The 17,776-nt window shown below is 40.8% G+C and overlaps 1 long non-coding RNA gene across 2 annotated transcripts; it reads left to right on the forward strand.

The window, feature by feature from the left end:
• Window positions 1-1,183: 1,183 nt before the first annotated feature.
• LOC115281169 lies at window positions 1,184-12,927 on the forward strand. 2 transcript variants are annotated; one of them, XR_003904139.1, is made up of 4 exons: window positions 1,185-1,268; window positions 1,391-1,468; window positions 2,102-2,380; window positions 12,774-12,927. It is a non-coding gene; the product is annotated as an uncharacterized LOC115281169 (long non-coding RNA). The 2 variants fall into 2 exon arrangements; XR_003904138.1 differs by lacking the exons at window positions 1,391-1,468; window positions 2,102-2,380 and having other exon boundaries at window positions 1,184-1,268.
• Window positions 12,928-17,776: the final 4,849 nt, after the last annotated feature.

Raw genomic sequence — 17,776 nt, forward strand, 5'->3', positions numbered from 1 at the left:
ATCTAAGTCATCAAATTTATGGGCACTCTTATCCTTTTATGATTCTCCATGATGTACATGGAATCAGTAGTAGAGGTCCCTTTTTATTTCTGTTAGTAATTTGTGTCTTCTCTCTTATTTCTTGGCGAGCCTGATTAGAGATTTATGAATTTCGTCAATCTTTTCAAAGAACCATATTTTGGTTTTGTTGATTTTTTTCCTTTATTTTTTCTCTTTTATTTACTTCTAATCTAATTTTTATTATTTTTCTGCTGCTTTCTTTGGTCTTAAATTGCTTTTCTTCTATAGTTTTCTAATGTGGAGGCTTAGATTATTGATTTTAGCTATTTCTTCTTTTATAATATATGCTATAATCTATTAAACTATAATATTATAAATTTCTCTGTAAATACTACTTTTTTATTTTATTCTCTCTTTCTGTACCTTTTAGTATTCTAATTACATGTATGTTATACCTTTTGAAATTGTCCCACAGTTCTTGGATATTCTTTTGGATGAATTTTTTTCATTCTTTTTTTCCCCTCTTTATATTATAGTTTGGGAAGTTTCTATTGACATATCTTCTGGCTCACTTACTCTTTCCTCATCTGTGTCCAATCTACTGATAAGCTCATCAAAGGCATTCTTCCTTGGTTTCTAGAATCCCTTTTGATTCTTTCTTAGAGTTCCCATCTTACTACTTACATTATCCACTTGTTCTTGCATGTTGTTTATTTTTTCCATTAGAGAGCTTAACATATCAATTATAGTCATTTAAAATTTCCTATCTAATGATCCTAAAATCTGTGTCACATCTGAGTCTGGTACAGATCCTTGCTTTGTCTCTTCAAACTGTATTTTCATGATATCTTATAATTTTTTCAAAGCCAGACATGATATGTTAGGTAATAAGAACTGAGGTAGATAGGCCTTTACTGTGAAGTTTTATCTCAATCTATCTAGGTGTTGGCTTTTGTTTAATGTGTGCATAAGTGTCATGGGCTTCAGATTCTTTTAGTGTTCTTGTTTCTGTCTTTCCTGTTGTTTATGGTTTTTCAAAAATCTTCTTAAGTGGAATCTGGGACTTGCAGCTATTTCAGCTGTAATTCACTATTATTACATCAGGATCCTGTCACTATGGTGTAAGGTGTGGGGCAAGGGTAGGCATTCTATAATTTTATGATTCAATCTCAGTGTTTTAGCTTCCCACCTTTACAAGAGTTTCTTACTTCTCTTTCTCTCTCTCTTTCTTTAGGTGAGATAAGGAGTCTAGAGGGGGTTGCAGGTGGGTAAGTGACTTTGCGCCTATTTGAGATAAGGCTCTGGTAAAATTCTTTTAACTGGAGAAGAGGACTTTGTTATGGAGAATGCACTGCATATATTTTAAAATGTTACTTTTTCCCTCTCTTAGTCAGAAATATGAGGGATTTGTCTTGGCTGTTCACCATGGAGATCTGGCAGAGTTTCTGGAGTTAGAACCCATGAAAATGTGAGGACAAATTTAAGATGTGGCCCCCATGATTTTCTCACTCTCAAGCTAGTTCACATTCATCCACATTCATCCTTCAGAAATTCACCAAAATTTGTATATATTTGTCATATTTATTTAAGACTCCAGTAGCTTCTACTCCAAGTAAGCTGATTTTGGCTGTGTTTTTCTGTATTTAACCATCTCTCCACATTTCAGGACATCAGTTTGCCCTGTAACCCCAAATCTCTAATGGGCCCAAAAATTACATTGATTTTTTAGTTTTTTTTAGATTTTTCTTGTTGTAAGGATGGGAATGATGACATTTAAGCTCCTTATATGTCATAACTGAGACCAGAGTTCCAATAGGTGACTCTTCAGATGGGTCCTGAAGGACTATTTCCTCAATAGTCAAGATGACTGGTTACATGCAACTGAGAGCACATGGACCAATCCAGATATGCCTTCATTGGGCAATGCCTCTACCTTTCCTCGTTTTACACTTAGGGAATTAATATAAAAAATTTACCTACAAAAAGAAGTCATGTCAGAATGGACATTGGTTGTGTTTTGACCACCCAAACATCCATTCACTCTGTCAGCCCTCATTTCTCAGTTAAAGATGTGTCTCTCCCCCAACTCTTCCTCCAGCAGTGATCTGTGTGCTTTGAGTGAAGCTGACTCCTCTACTTCCTCCACATGTGACTTTTAACTGGCCAATCAGAGTCATAAGTTTTCTGGGACATACTGATTTGTTCCTGTGATCCCACTGGAGCCAATGGGATGTGAAAGGAAATACATTGTATAGCTATGGGATCATTATGCTTAACCAACTGAGCCACCCAGATGCCCCTGCTATGGGATCATTATGGCATTATGGGATCAAAAGGGAGGAGCTTCATGACAATCACCCTAACACAGAGGAAGATAGATGTAAGCAAACAAGAAAACCTTGTCTTAATGATATATCAAAGCTTTTTCTTCCAGCTGTGCCTGAGAATGCTTAGATTTATAAACTTTTCACATGATTTCCTTTTTTTGCTTAAGGGTTGGGTTTACTTTTGTTGCCAACCAAAGTCTTAAGTGATATAGAAACCTATGGTCAATCAACTATATTAATACTAAAGAATAATGCCTTACCTAAAGAGGTAACTTTTTCATTTTTTTATGAGGATTTCAGATGTCATATGGGAGATACAATTTAAGTTCTGTCAAACACATGCTCACACCCAGGGTGACTGTTCTCTATTTTGTGGTACAGGAGTGAGTAGTTGTTTGCTGATATCATATATTGGAATTCTTTTCATCTCTTTGTTAATTTGCTCTTTATCGAAAGTTTACTGGGAAGTTTTCTCAGGATCCTATTCATTCCTGCATGGGATTTTGAGACATCCAAGATATTTCCTTGAAGATGAATCTGCCATTCCCTGTCATTTTATATCCTCAGCCTCTTCAGACACAGATTTCCATTTAATGTGAGGTTAAGCTTACTCCTGCACCTTTTCCTTTGAGGGAGCTAACCAGAGCCATAACAAAATACCAGGCATAGACTGGTGGCTTAACAGAACTTTATTTACTCCCAGTTCTGGAAGCTGGATATCCAAGATCAAGTGTTGGTGGGTTTGGTGTCTCCTGTAGCCTCTCTCCTTGGCTTGCAGATGGTCACCTTCTCACTCTACCCTCCTGTGGTCTTCCCTGTGTGCATACATCTCTAACGTCTCTCCTGTTACAAGACATCACTCATACTGGTTTTGAGCCCTGCATTTAAACCTCATTTAGCTTTAATTACCTCTCTAAAGGCCCTGTCTCCAAACATAATCAAGTTAGGGCTTAAGACTTTGATATATGAATTTTGAGGGGACACAATTCAGTCCATGACACCACTTTTTAACAAGTCTCAGCAATTTATCTTCATTCTGGATGGATTTTAATAGTCTTAGTCAAATAATGATCAAGAGAAGTTCTGGTATTGAAAATGCTATTCAGCAAATAAGTTAAGCATCATCTTTCCTGAATTGAGCCAGCAGGACTTCCTCTCATGACTTAGAGGGAATATGGAAGCAGGGGACTGACCTTTGATAGGGTAGTTTGTCCTTAGTGATCTTCTTCTCTCTCAAGACCATCCACTCCTGTTTTTCCTCTGACCATTGAATGCCCCCATCCAGGCTTTCTGCCCCCAGAAAATACCCCCATGTTCTCAACTGATGCACATCTGTCACTTGAGCCTTGTCCCCTTTCCCAGCCTCAACTTCTCCACCTTCACAATGGAAAAAAAATTCCTGTCTAGCTCAACTCTCCCAGGACACCAAGGATGAATGCCATGACAGACAGAAAAGTGTTTTAGATGGAAAATGCCATAAAATAAATTCAAGATGTTATTATTTTAAGGTGCAAAATCAGAACTTATAAAACCAGGCATAAAAATGTCTTGGTAGATACATTTTCATTCTGGAGAAAATTAATGGCCACATCTTGGGCTTGAATTTTCTATAGAGTCAGTCCCAGCATATTGGAGTTGGAAGCACCCTTAGTAATATTTAGTTCACTTCTTCAGATGAAGAATTTAAAGGCTAGGGAGGAAAAGGACTTGCTCAGGGTCACAAAACAGGTTAGGGACACATTTGGGAGTAAGAATATGTAGTTGTAACACCTTTCCTTGATTCTGTTCTTCCTTTTCATGGGGAGAGCAGAGAGTGGCAGGGCTAAAACATCTGAGCCATCTCTAAGCAATACCTGTGGGTTGTAAGGCCCATTTCAGCATCTGAGTGTATTGTCTCTGATGGAGACCTCTGACTTCCAGGCCTAGTGGACTCTTGAGATGAAATCCCTGCCATAATTGCTGACATCAGCTTCTTAGAGTTATATAGACTGGCTTGACCCGGAAACTCTACTGTGGGTCACATCTCCTCCACTGGGCTGGCTCCTGTACAGTGTGGCTTGGTCTGGTTTGAGTACAGAGGTAATTGCAATATATTGAGGTTTGGTATTGTAATAAAAATAGGGGCCATTACAGCTAGCATTTATGTCATTAGTATTTAGTGGTGGTGTGTTGCAGCTTTTTTAGTGCTCATAAAACTGTCGCTGCTTGCAGATATGTCACGGTGCTGATATAAATTTAAAGGGTTGGAAATCCATAAGTCATAAAAACTAGATAGTAAATAGCAACAGAACAGGGTGGACAAGAACTGTTGCATTAGGCATGCAAATGCTTATGGATTTGCATGTCTAGTGCTTGCATTAGCATAATGAGAAGCACATTTACATTACAGATGGACTTGATTAACTAGGCCCTTGTAAATAAAGTCCACTCAGCCTAAATAGAGGATGTTTGGGCCCCAGAGAAGGGATGGTTATAGGAGCCAAAGGGCAAGTAGAGTCATTTCTTGCCGCCTTCTCTTTTGGCATAGACCATTGAAAAGAAGTCTTCAGAATCACTGATAATGCCCAGATGGGAATGCATTTGCACTCATTTGATGTAATAATAACAGCGAATATGCACTGAGTGCTTACTATGTACTGGCCATTATTTAAACATTTTATGTATTGTAGCTCACTTAATCCTCACAATAGCCCTATTATAATAATTCCCATTTTGCAGATGAGGAAGCTGAGATACAGAGAGGACAAGGACATTTATCAGAGTCCAACTATTAGTAAGTGGCAGAACAAAGATACAAACCAGGCAGTCTAGCTCAAAGCCTGCTCTTAACCACTACACTAGCTGTCTCATATCCACTTAATTCATACAGGCATGCAGCTAATACTATCAAAACACCTGCTATATACCAGACCCTAAGATACTACTAAAAATAACAATAAGATAAAGGCCAGATCCCTTCAGAAAAGGTTCATGTAGTCTAACTGGAGACATTTAGAAGAAAGCAAAAATTCCAACATTGTGCTCAAGGAGCTCATAGAAGGACACAACATCCAGGAAAGGTGGGTTAAAAAAGGCTACTCAGAGAAGATACCTCTTGGACTGAGATTTGAAGCATGTGTAGGAGTCCAAAAGGTGAGAAATGGAGGATTCGAGCACTTGCTCAGGAAATGGCAAGCACAGAGCCATGGAAGTGGGCATATTCTTAGACCCTAAGTCACTTCACATGAGAATGTAGGGAACATATGAGCACAAGGCGCAGACACACACACACACACACACACACACACACACACACACAGCAGGGACTGGTTATGAGGGCTTATGGGACATGGTAAAACTTGGAGTGTCAATCAATCATCTGTTCTTTTAGTCCTTTCCAAGTAGAAACCTGGCTCTGAATTAGGCACTAGGATTTACATTTCAAGTACAAACTCCCTATTTGGCTCCCCAATTCATGAGCTAAGCCTTATTCCAAAGTCCTGTGTCTTTTCCATCATGTCATGGATTCACAAACTCACAGAGTTGGTTAGGACATCATGGCTGTTCAGACCAGACTTTTCATTGTACATGAATCCTTCCACAAGTTTCTCATAACTGGTGGGTCATTTTGCTTCTACCTGAACATTTCCATCTGCAGTTGGACAAATAAGGAGTTTTGAACTGGCTCACTTTGGGTAGCCCAGTCAAGTGAGAGTTCTAAGGGAGTGCCCAATATTTTAGAGTGTTATCTATTAAAATTTATCTGTTCTATGAGCTCTTTTTGTGGTAATAGCTTCTAAAAGTAAATATACTACTCATTCTGGGTACGTTTGAATGGAAGACTCCCATAAATGACTTTTATGATGGAAGACAACTTGAGGAATTCTTAAGAGTTGAGAATGCTCTTTGAGTCATTCTGGGAAATCATAATGGGATGCATCCTATTTTTCACCTCCAGGTAACATGCAAAGTAGATTATTTTAGACTGAGTTTTTCAGTGGTCATCTTATCCATGACTTGGAGCCTTTTATTTGTCTTGATGGTGACTCTGGGGCCTTCATGAGCAGGTGGGAATTATCATCTTGAAGTAGGCAATAGGTGCCTTGTGAGGATGCTAGTCATGGGACTGTAACCTGTAAGTGAGGGGCAGTGGGAACAGTGAGCCATGAGTGATTTCGAATCAACAAAACCTCATGGAGAAATGTGGCAGAAATTCTCTAGGCAGAACCTTCTCAAAGGTGCAGTGGAGGCACCATAGCATCATGACTCTCCCCAGTCATCTTTCACCCCTGCCCCCGACTTCTGGTGAACTCTGGCTAAAGCCCAGCTGAGTTTCCTCTTCTTTTAGTGAATCTGATCAGGATGAAGTTACTCTTGGCTGGTTGTACTTTTGGTTGGTCAGGAGCTCCTCAGAAATTCCTTTTCATAGATGGTGGAAAAGCTGATTGGGGCCCATAAGTCTAAGAAACAGAGCACTCCTGCTTACCCTCTGACCAGGAGAGCCTGGTGTCCACTTCCATGGGATCTCAGGGCTGGCGAGCTTCTGACAGCTGGACCTTCCTAGAGCCTGTGGAACAGTCTCCTCTGACCTGCCTCTGTCTTTCACTCTGAGTCCCTAGCACAGCTACAAGCTGTGTCTGAACTAGAACTGAGGGCTGAAGGCATGGTTTCCTAGGTTTTCTGTTCCTTAAAGTTGCTGGACATATGGTCCAGTTCATGGACATACACTTTGTGAGAGTGTAACCATGTATCAAGTGACATTGTACCAGTATAGATACATATATCAATATTTTTACTTTTCTGGGTATATGTATATCAGTACATGTCTCTATGTGTACACACATATATTATTCTGTGTGAGTGTATATGTGTGCATGTTTATATGTATATTTCTCTTTCTGCAGATTTGTGTGTGTATAGGTGTGTGTGTCTATGAGTGCATATACGTGTGCATACATAGAAACATGTATGTACAGGTGTATATGTGTATGTATATATTTGAAAATGCTAAAAAATACTAGACAGGTGCTTGGGGGCAAAGCTAAGAGATGACTCTGTAATTTCTTCCCTGGAATTTTAGATCCTCAAAAGACAAAATCCCCCTAGAGGAGGAAACAGCCTGAGTTGTTAGTTGGGCTGTAAATCCCTTTTATGTTGCCCAAGGCCATTGTCTGAGGCACTGTTCTTGGCCTGACAGTCTAAGAGATGACAGAATCTCTACGAAAGTATGGTAAGAGCTAAGGAGGTTATTATCTACAGGACAGGGGAATCAGGTTTTCTCTCTCTGCACCTCCCATCCTCACTCATCATGAAATAGAAATACAGGAGCAGAGGGAAAATAATAGAAAACCTTACTGAGCTAAATTTTACCTTTATGGACTCGTTTGACTCATGATGCTCTATGAGGGCTATAGGTCCCAATTTCCAGATGTAGACATGAAAGCACAGTGAGTTTAAGAAACTCATCAGGAGTGGATTTCAGGCAATATGGCTTCAAATGTACCGAATGGCTCTTCCACTCCAAGTTCTGGGACAAACACAGAGCCGAGATTACTTGTTCCCAGTGGCCAGAGACCATTCCTGGCCAAAAGGCCAACATAGTGGAGTTTGTTTTTCTTTGCACTTCTCCCCTTGCTTCTTTATTCTTCTCTTTGCTTTCAAATGTCCGCATCTCATGCCTTAATACCAGAGCTTCTCACAGAAGTGCCGTGCTAGGATTTGTTCTCCCAGCCATCTCACTCCCCAGTTGCCTGACTTGAGTACGATTCCCTGTCTTGGCAGACACACTCTTACTGACCTGCTCTCTCTTTTCAAGGTGTTTCCATATTGAGCAAACTAATCAGTGCTAAGGTGATTATGGCTACTATTGAAATTAAATGTCTCACTTCCCCCAGACAGAATGCACTGCAATGTGCTGAAAGTGCCTTTCAAGTTCATGAAATCCAATGCCTATCTTAGGCTCACAGAAGAGAAGGGACCTGCCCAAGGGACCAACAGCTAGTAAGATGATGTCTTGGCCTTTAATTCAATTATTTTAGTTTCAAACCCAACACTTCTTTCACCTTACCAAATTCAGAGTTTAATCCCAAGGAAATTTGATGATGGTGGGCACTGCAGGCACAGAGATTAGTCAGTGGTGGAGATGGTCTGGTTATACTGTAGGTCTCCATCTGTGAATAAGCTGGCTTTCTCAATGTGTTGAAATGGGACCCCTCCATATCAACTTGCCTACACCTCTCCTGGGTACTTATCTAAAATCTTGAAAATCTCAACCTGAAATGTGACCTCTTGCACAAATTCAAGGTGATCACAAGTGTCAGCCACCCAAGCATCAATATTCCTTCAAGAATAAGATACAGGAAAAGAGGATACAGAATAACTTTTATTGTGATATTTGGTCTAAGTATTGGTACAGGAACCTGTCTGGAAAAGTCAAGCCAGAGGGCAAGTCTGATAGAAAGCAAATAGCATGTAAGATTTAACTATTGTATATAGGACAAAACTATTGTATATAATTATTATGGCAGTTCCCACCTGCCACTGTGAAGCTCCTCAGTAGCTATCCTTGTAATGTTTTAAATAAATATGGGTGTCCAAATTACGGTTATAGCATCCTTGATTCATTTTCTGGGTGGATCATCTCAAAATTCATGGCAGAAGTGGCAAGAATCTACAAATCCCAGTGTCTTGGGGGAGAGGAAGCTGGGGGCATCTTCTAATGGTGGGTTCTCTGCTTCTCCTGAACTAAGGCCCCAGGGTCCCTACCAGGGTTTAAGGGACTCAAGGACACCAGATGTCCCACTGTACAGTTGGCCTCAATTGCAGAGGTTTTTCCCTTCTCAAAGAAACTCATGAGCCGCTTAAAATGACTTTCCAAATGTGTGTTGAGGCTGAATTTACGTCTGAGTTGCTGCATATTAAATGCTGATTATTAAAAACATTTGCATGGTGCTTTAACAAGGATAGATTATGTATCTGTTACCTAAGTCTCAGTGAAGGCTTTGTTAATTCATTATTATTTTATCAACATACAATAAACTTTTCTATTAAATCTAAACTAGACAGATACTTGGGGAGGGATCATCTAAAAGGACCTCAGCCGAGACTATCCCCAGGGAAGGACTTAATGAAGTTTCAAACAGTTAATAACCCTCAGTTCATAAATAAACCATGGGTATTTAAAGACCTGCAAAATACTAAAATAAGATGTTGAGACTCAACAAAGGCGGTATAAGAGAGCACCCTTAGAATTCCCCCTCTTATAACTCACAGATAGAGCCTCTACCTTTTGACAGTATTTATTGGGTGCCTGGGAATATGTGGCACTCCTGGAGACGTTCAGGCTACCTCTGCTCTTGGTTCCAAATTCACTAAGAAAAATGGGCAGACTACAATATACAATAAAAGATAGGAAAAGAATGGGCAAAAATGAATTGTTATAAGTCTGTAAAGATGAATCATGTGAAATGATAGAGTATGGTGGGGATGGAGAAGGTACATAAACTATGAAGATAGGGTAATGAGGCTGGGTTTCTTTTTTTAATTTTTAATGTTTTGACTTTATTTTTGAGAGAGAGAGAGACAGAGCATGACTGGGCTAGAGGGAGGGAGGGAGGGAGAGAGAGAGAGAGAGAGAGAGAGAGAGAGAGATGCAGAATCTAAAGCAGGCCTCAGGCTCTGAGCTGTATGCACAGAGCCTGACGTGGGGCTCAAACTCATGCACCATGAAATCACGACCTGAGCCAAAGTTGGATGCTCAACCAAATGAGCCACCCAAACATCCCAAGGCTGAGTTTCTTAATGGAATAAAAGGAGACAACATGGGGAAAGCATAGGTAAGAGCTTTCCAGGCAGATAGAACATGTGTTGTGACCAGGAAACAATGAAGAGCTTGCATATTTGCAGAACCAAGAAAAATCCAGGTTGGTGAGACCATAATAAATGAGGGGGAAAACAGTCAGGAGATAAAATTGCAGAGGGAGTGAGGGGTTAGTTCATGTTGGGCATTTGTAGTCCAGAGAAAAGACTTTACATTTTATATTACAGATAAAGGGAAGTCATAGAAGTACTTAAATCAGAAGAATGATATGATTCAATTTTTGGTTTAAAAAAGATTACTCTTGACATAGTGAAGTAACTAATTTTGTGGAGGGCCAAGAGTAGCCATCGTGAGACCAATTAAGGGATTTCATGGTATTTAAAAGCTGACAATAGTAGTGAGGATGGAGGGAAGTGTGTAGAGTTGAGGAATATTTGGTAAGTAGAATATACCAGAGTAGCCAATGGGATGGATGTCAGAGAAAGACAGAAGTTTCAGTGATGGAGAAACAATGGTGTCATTTATTGAGGTGAGTAAAACAGAGATAGCATGTGTGAATATGTGTGTGGGAGAGCAAACAGTTGGACATGGTGAGTCTGGGATGTCTATATGGCATGCAGGCTGAGATGGCAATTTGGTGTTGGCTCTTTGGGTCTAGACTTTGGTGAAGGCACTTTGACCGAAGACTAAACTTGAGAGTCATTGACATAGAGATGCTTTTTGAAAGCCTAGGAAATATGTAATCTATAAAGTGAAAAAAGAAAACCTATCTGCATTGGGGCACCTGGGTGGCTCAGTAAGTTGAGGCACCCCAGGTCATGATCCCAGGGTCATAGGATCAAGCTCTGAGTTGGGCTCTGTGCTGAGCATGGAGCCTGCATGGGATTCTCTCACTCTCCTCTCTGCCTTTGTCCTTCCCCTGCTCATGTGCTCTCTCTCTCTGAAATTAAAAAAAAAAAACTGATTTATCTGTAGAGTCAGATACTGCTCAAGAAGCACAATTTTTTCTCCCCTCTTCCATGCCTGCTCTCCTTCCATCATGGGAGCTAGTGGGTGGCCCCCTGGAGGCTTGCACAAAGACAGGAGTGAGGGACCCAGCCTCAAAATCATGGAATAGCACAATCTTGACTCAGCTCTAATTACAAGCTAGCCTCACATAAGCCTCTTATTTCTGAACAACATGATGCACTGGGCTGTGCTAGAAGACTCATAAACAAGATCGACATGAACCTTTGACACTAAACTCATTCTCAGGGTATAGGCCACATTGATCCATCTTTCTTTCAATGCTGTGCACTGGAGGGGAGAGGCGGGCCTGGAGTCAGGAATCTGAGCCCTACACGTAAAGCAACTGCAAGCCCATTTGAAGTAGTGATGACAAAAGGCCTTGGTTGCTAGGAAGAAGGCAGTGGAGAGGCTCACATAGGCTGTTTGCCAGGGTGGATTAAATACACATTGAAATATGAATCATTGGAGGTCTTTTAAAGACTGTCACCTGACATACAGAAATCACATTTCTCTTCCAGTGGAAAATGGCAGCAGGCATCAATTGTTAGGGAACGCCACATGAATGGCAGGCCTTGTACAGTGCTTTGTTCTGTGTGGAACATTTCTATTGCATAATGACGGTTTCTACACAATGTCTGCAAATGTACACAGGAGGAAAGACACACACACACACACACACACACACACACACACACACACACACACTGGTTATTCCACTGTAGGTATTTTAGAGCTCCCTTTGATTTCCTATTAAGAGAGAGGATTTACATGGCCTTAATTGCCTTTGCCTAGTTGTGCAAAGTGTTTCTAGGACTGAACAGTTTTTGAGCAATCATGATATCTGCTTTAATCATAATATTCTTGGGATGCCTGGGTGACTCAGTCGGCTGAGCATCCAACTTCGGTTCAGGTCATGATCTCACAGTCTGTGGGTTCAATCCCCACATTGGGCTCTGTGCTGACCACTAGCTCAGAGCCTGGAGCCTGATTCAGATTCTGTGTCTCTTTCTCTCTCTGTCCCTCCCCTGTTCACGCTCTGTCTCTCTCTGTCTCTCAAAACTAAATAAAATGTAAAAAAAATTTTTTTTTAAATCATAATATTCCTTTATGTTGGGTTAAGAATTCCAGTTCTGGTTTCAAATAGATGTGGGTCCAAATTTTGGCCTTGCCACTGTGATTATGAATGAGTTACTCCCTCTTTCTAGGCTTTCTAGGTGTTATACATTTCGTTACATCTATAATAAAATGAAAATATACTGTCAGAATGTACAGGGTTATTGGGAGTGGTAAGATGTTTAATGCCCAGAGAGCACTTAGCACAGAGCATGAGATATGAACGTTACTCTGTGAGTGATCTTTGTTACTTGTATCCCAGACTCTGAGTTGCAGGTGAGACCATGGAGATCACTAAGGTTAAGCAAGTTGCTGAAGATCACACAGCTGTTCTGGTGTTAGAGACTGAATGTTTGTGTCCTCTGTGCCCAATTTCATATGTTGAAGCCTTAACCCCCCAAGGAATGGTGTTAAGAGTAGGTTAGATCATGAGTATGGGGTCCTCATGATGGGGTTAGTGGTTTTATAAGAAAAGGAAGGAAACAAGGTTTCTCTCTTTCTCTCTCTGTCTCCCAATCTGAGCACAGTACTGAAGAAAGGTCATGTGAGGACAGAATAAGAAGTTGGCCATCTGCAAGCCAGGAAGAGAGACCTCACCATGAACCAAATCAGGCTGCACTTTGATCTTGGACTTTCCATCATCCAGAACTGTGAAAAATAAATCTCTATTGTTTAATCCACCCCATCTGTGGCATTTTGTTATGGTGGCCTGAGCAGATGAAGACGTGTGATAAATCCCAACTGGAATTCATATTCTGGCTCCAAATCTAGGTACAAATCTCAGACAAGTCCTAGAAATAGGCTCAAAGCACCTGCATGCAGAAATACAATCAGGAAGCAGGAATACATTTTGCTTTATTCTGGGCTTTTTCCTTGCTTTCCATGGAGTTCGGCATGGTTAGGTATATGGTTTCCTGACCCAAGGTCAAAGTGTCCAGATTATCAAGGTTGGATATAGCATTTTTACTCACTCAGTTTTCATTCAATTCACACTTATCTTTCCATTCACTTAGTCTTTTAGCACATTTTTCATTCAACCTTAAATCACTCAAAATTTATTGAGCATCAACTTGGTGCAGGGTTTTTCAAAGTAAGTGAAATGTAATCTCCTTGCAAACTCTGTTAGATGGCTCTGGAAATCCTGTGTAACACATTCAGGGCATGAGCCATTTCCTCCCCATATGCTCACCTTCCAACTCTTTGTACCATATACATGCCAGGTCATGCCACAAATGCAGCTTGCTTCTTTCCTGGCATCTGTTCCATCCTGCAGCCTCTGGAGTATGACTCTACCAGTGCCTGCCCTTCTTGCCCAGCCTAGCCCAGACCCCTGTATTTGTTTCCTATCACTGTTGTAACAAATTATCACAAACTCAGTGGCTTAAAACAACAAAAATTTATTATTTTTCAGTTCTAAAGATAAACTGAAGTACAATAGAGGTCTCACTGTGCTTAATTCAAGGTGTTGACAGAACTGTATTCCTTTCAGGAGGCTCCTGTGAAGAATGCACTTCCTTGGCCTTTTCCAGCTCCTAGAAGCCACTCACATTCCTTAGCTCATGGCCTAGTCTCTGGTCACCAAAGCCTTTGACATTGCCTCTCTCAGACTCTTCTGTAGTCACATCACCAGAAAGGTGCTTTTAAGGATCCATATAACACGATTGGTCCATTGGATAAAGGGATAATATCCCTTTGTCGAGGTCTTTAGCCTTAATTCCATCTGCAAAGTCCCTCTTGCCATGTAAGGTAACATAATCACAGGTGTCAGGGTTAGGGCATGGGCATCTTTAGGGGCACATTATTCTGCCTACCACATGCCTCAGCAGATCTCTGTGCAGGGCAAGCACCACCTGATGGGTTCAGAGCATCTGCCAGGATCTGGCAGGCGTGCAGGAGGGTTTTATGTCCCAAGCTAAGAAGAGCAATAAGTGGAAGTTCAGGTTCAGCGCAATGGATGGAGGCTCTCCAGTCAATCAAATTATAGTTCAATCAGTTCATTTTAATCACTCCTCTGGAGAGAAGTAAAACTCTGCATTGAGGAATACACAGCAATTTTATTGATGACAAGTTTAATTGTTTCATTTTTTCTTACTGTCTCCAGCATAGCCGACTTTTAATCAGTGGGAGCTGAAGTTCTAATGAAGTAAAGTCCACTTTTCCGCAGTTCACAACTAGCTGGAAATAATTGGGCTGAGACTCCCATCCAGACACTGCAGAGCCGCTGGCATTTTCCTGAAAACCAGGCTTAATTGCTTTGCTGATGTTGTTAAGTAGTCCTGAGGGGGTGGATGTAGTCATGCTGCCCACATATGCTGGGAAACAATACCCCAAAATGTCTTAAAAGGGTCCTCAAAGTCTGTCCAACGGGTAGCGAGGAAGAAAAAATGAACTGGAGTGTGTTTTCTGCAGGCAGGGGCCTGGAGGAGTGTGTGGGAGCTGTGATGTGGATGGCTGCAATTTGATAAAGATCAACAGTAACCACCTTTTTCTTTCCTCTGAAAGCACAGCAGGATTCTGAGTGCAATGTATATGTGCGTGTGTTCATGCACGCGCGTGCGTATGTATGTGTGTGTGTGAGTGTGTCTGCATCTGGATTTGTGTGGTGTGGTTCCAAGGAGAGATTGAGATTTTAGGAGCAGGTGGCTGCCTTTGGCCTATGAATGAGAGGGCTCATAATGGAGGATTCTAGTGGATATTGTCTCAGCCCTGAAAGGCGGTAGGGAGATTGGCTGGTCTTTAGAAATTCTAGGATCACAGATACAAGGCTTAGAAGAGGCAGAGACATTCCTTCCTTACCCCCCACAAAGTCCCACTATTTTACTTTACTTGATAGGATGGTGATGATGATAACAGCAGTAGCTACTGGGTTTTGTTCACTTACTATGTGGACAGGGATTTAGGTTATGCTCTCTTTTATTCCTCATAAAAACCTGTAAGTCAGGTGCTATTATTATCTCCTATATACGAATAAAGAAATCAAAGCACAAAGAAGTCCCAAAGTTTGCCCAAAGCCATAGAGTTGTAAAATTTGAACCCAGATCTGCAAGACACTAGAATCAATTCTCTTAGCTCTTATACCACATTTTTTCAGTCCTAACAACATTAAAAATCAGTAAGTTTTTGATTGAACATTACATGTCCCTAGCCAGTACTAAGCACTGTCTGTATATTATTTCCTTTAATCCCAAAAGCAACCCTAGAAGGCATGTTCCCACTTGGAGAATAAGAATAAGAGAACTGAGGTCTGGGGTGAAGGACTCTATCACAGGCGTCTCAACTGGGACTCAAACATAGGTCTGTCTGCTTTGAAAGCTTGTGATTTTTATAACAGTACTTTGCTGGAGAAAGGGCCTAGGTAATGAGTGAGGATTGATATTAGTGTTCTCTTAATCTATCCAAACAATTAATTCTATGGTTCTAGATCCGGATGAGATGGGCCAGGACTTGGGCATCTCTTTAGACATCTGAAGAAAGAGGGGGATGAATCCTCAGAGTCCTCACCTAATGACCATTAGGTGGACCATTAGGTAGAAACCCAGGTTCAGTTGCTACTTCTGACACAAGACCTGGTAACATAATTTAACTTTGGTAAGCCTCCATCCTATTGTTGGTATTTTGCAAAGATTAAGTGAGATCATGTATTTATTCCTTTATTCCAGAAATACTTATTGAGCTTCTCACTCATTGCCAGGAACTGTTGTAGCCCTAGGAATGAAACAAGAAACAAGGCAAGTAAAGTCCTTCCTCTAGTGGAATGTAGATTCTCATTGAGAAGTTGGATAATGAATAAGTAAGCAAATCAACAAAGAAGACAATTCTTGCTTGTGACCAATTCTGTGAAGAAAAGTACTACAGCAGAGCGAACCTCTAAGAGTGGAGGGGAGTGTAAGCAGTGAGAGAAGGCCTCTGAAGAGACGATATGGGACCTCAACCACTTGCTGGAGTCAATCATGCAGGCATCTTGGGGAATAACCTTTTAGGCAAAGGTGACAAAATGTTTAAAGATCAGAGACAGGAATAAGCTTGGTGAGCAGAAGAACAGAAAGAAGGCCAATGTGGTTGGGGAGCAGTAAATGAGAGGAAAAGAGGTGGAATATGAGTTTGAGAAAGAAGCAGGGAACAGGTCATGTAGGACTTAAAGGAACAGGCTATGGAATTCGGATTTAGCTCTAATCTCAGTTGGAATCCACTCCAGGGCTCCTAGCAGTAGAGAGACAACCTCTGATTTAATTTTTAAAAGGCATTTCAGTTGAGCTAAAGAAGCAAGTTTAGAAACAAGAAGATAAGTTAGGAAGCTTCTACTGTAGGGCATCCTGACTTCTCAACAAATGAGAGATTATTAAAATAATTATCTTCCCAGAAAGCAGTTAGCACTTGAGGAGATACACGGTTAAATGTTCAGGTAGCAGGAGATAAAAAGGTCTGGCAGGTCGTGTTACATGTAAGATGAACATTTTGAGAGACAGGTATTCATGAATCATTATGCTTTTTAATGAATTGAAAAGAGGTGAGTGTGGAAAACAGGAAAGAAAAAGGAGCCTGGATGATAAGGACGAGACACAAGTGACTGATCAGCTAGTTTGTTTAAAGCAATTAAGACAGGGTGATTGCAGAGTCCTTTCAACAGTAAATAACCAAAAGGGACCCTTGAATGGGTGGATCTGGGAGACAGCAAATATTAAATTCTCCTTCTCCAGGCAGGATCTCCACATTTGCCCACACCCTCTCAAACCACACTGCTGATGTCTTGGAGTCAGAAAAAGCAGATAAACTTGTAAAGGAGGTTATGTGAGGGGTCTGTGTGTGCATGTGTGTGTTTGTTGGGGGGAGGGAGTTGGGAGGGAGGGATAATGAGAGAGAGAGACTCCTTTGCCTCATTTCAAGTCATGGTGGTATTTTTATTTGAATTTTCTTTTTCTGCTGCTCTTAGATAACAAAGGGTAAGTTAAACTACAATAAAAATTACAGAGGGAACAAGGGAAAAGAACGATATTCTCCTGGCATTTGTTTCAAGGATGCAAAATGTAGAGTGTCTTGACAGCATTGAGAGAGATTTTTCTCCTTTAAACCAGGTGTTGGAAAATGTGCTTCATTTAAGCAAATCAATATCTTTAATTTCAGCCCGTTGCTCTGGATTTAGTGCCCGATTTCCAGGGAAATGTAGAAAGAGTCAAGCCTCATAACTTTCTGTAGTTCCCATGAAAAGAAAGCAGAAGAACAAGGGTGTCACAGTGGATATTTTTAGAACTATTTTAACTTTTACTTCTTGGACTTCCTGTGAAGTCATAGTGCATTGAAGGAAAATAAAGAAAGGGATAAGAAGTTCTGAATGTGGCGGGTGTAATTATAAATATTATGGCTTGAAAAAGCCTCACTGATAAGGTGACATTTGAATAAAGATATGCAGGAGATGAGGTGAGCCAGGTAGAAATCTGAAGGAAGAGGATTCAGGCAGAGAGGGGAAAGGACAGGGCTGTGTGATTGAAACAGGCTTCAAGGTCTGGGGAGAGAGGAGGAAAGTGTGTCTGGA

Source organism: Suricata suricatta, chromosome 16 (genome assembly GCF_006229205.1).
Source record: "Suricata suricatta isolate VVHF042 chromosome 16, meerkat_22Aug2017_6uvM2_HiC, whole genome shotgun sequence".
NCBI classification, from domain to species: Eukaryota; Metazoa; Chordata; class Mammalia; order Carnivora; family Herpestidae; genus Suricata; species Suricata suricatta.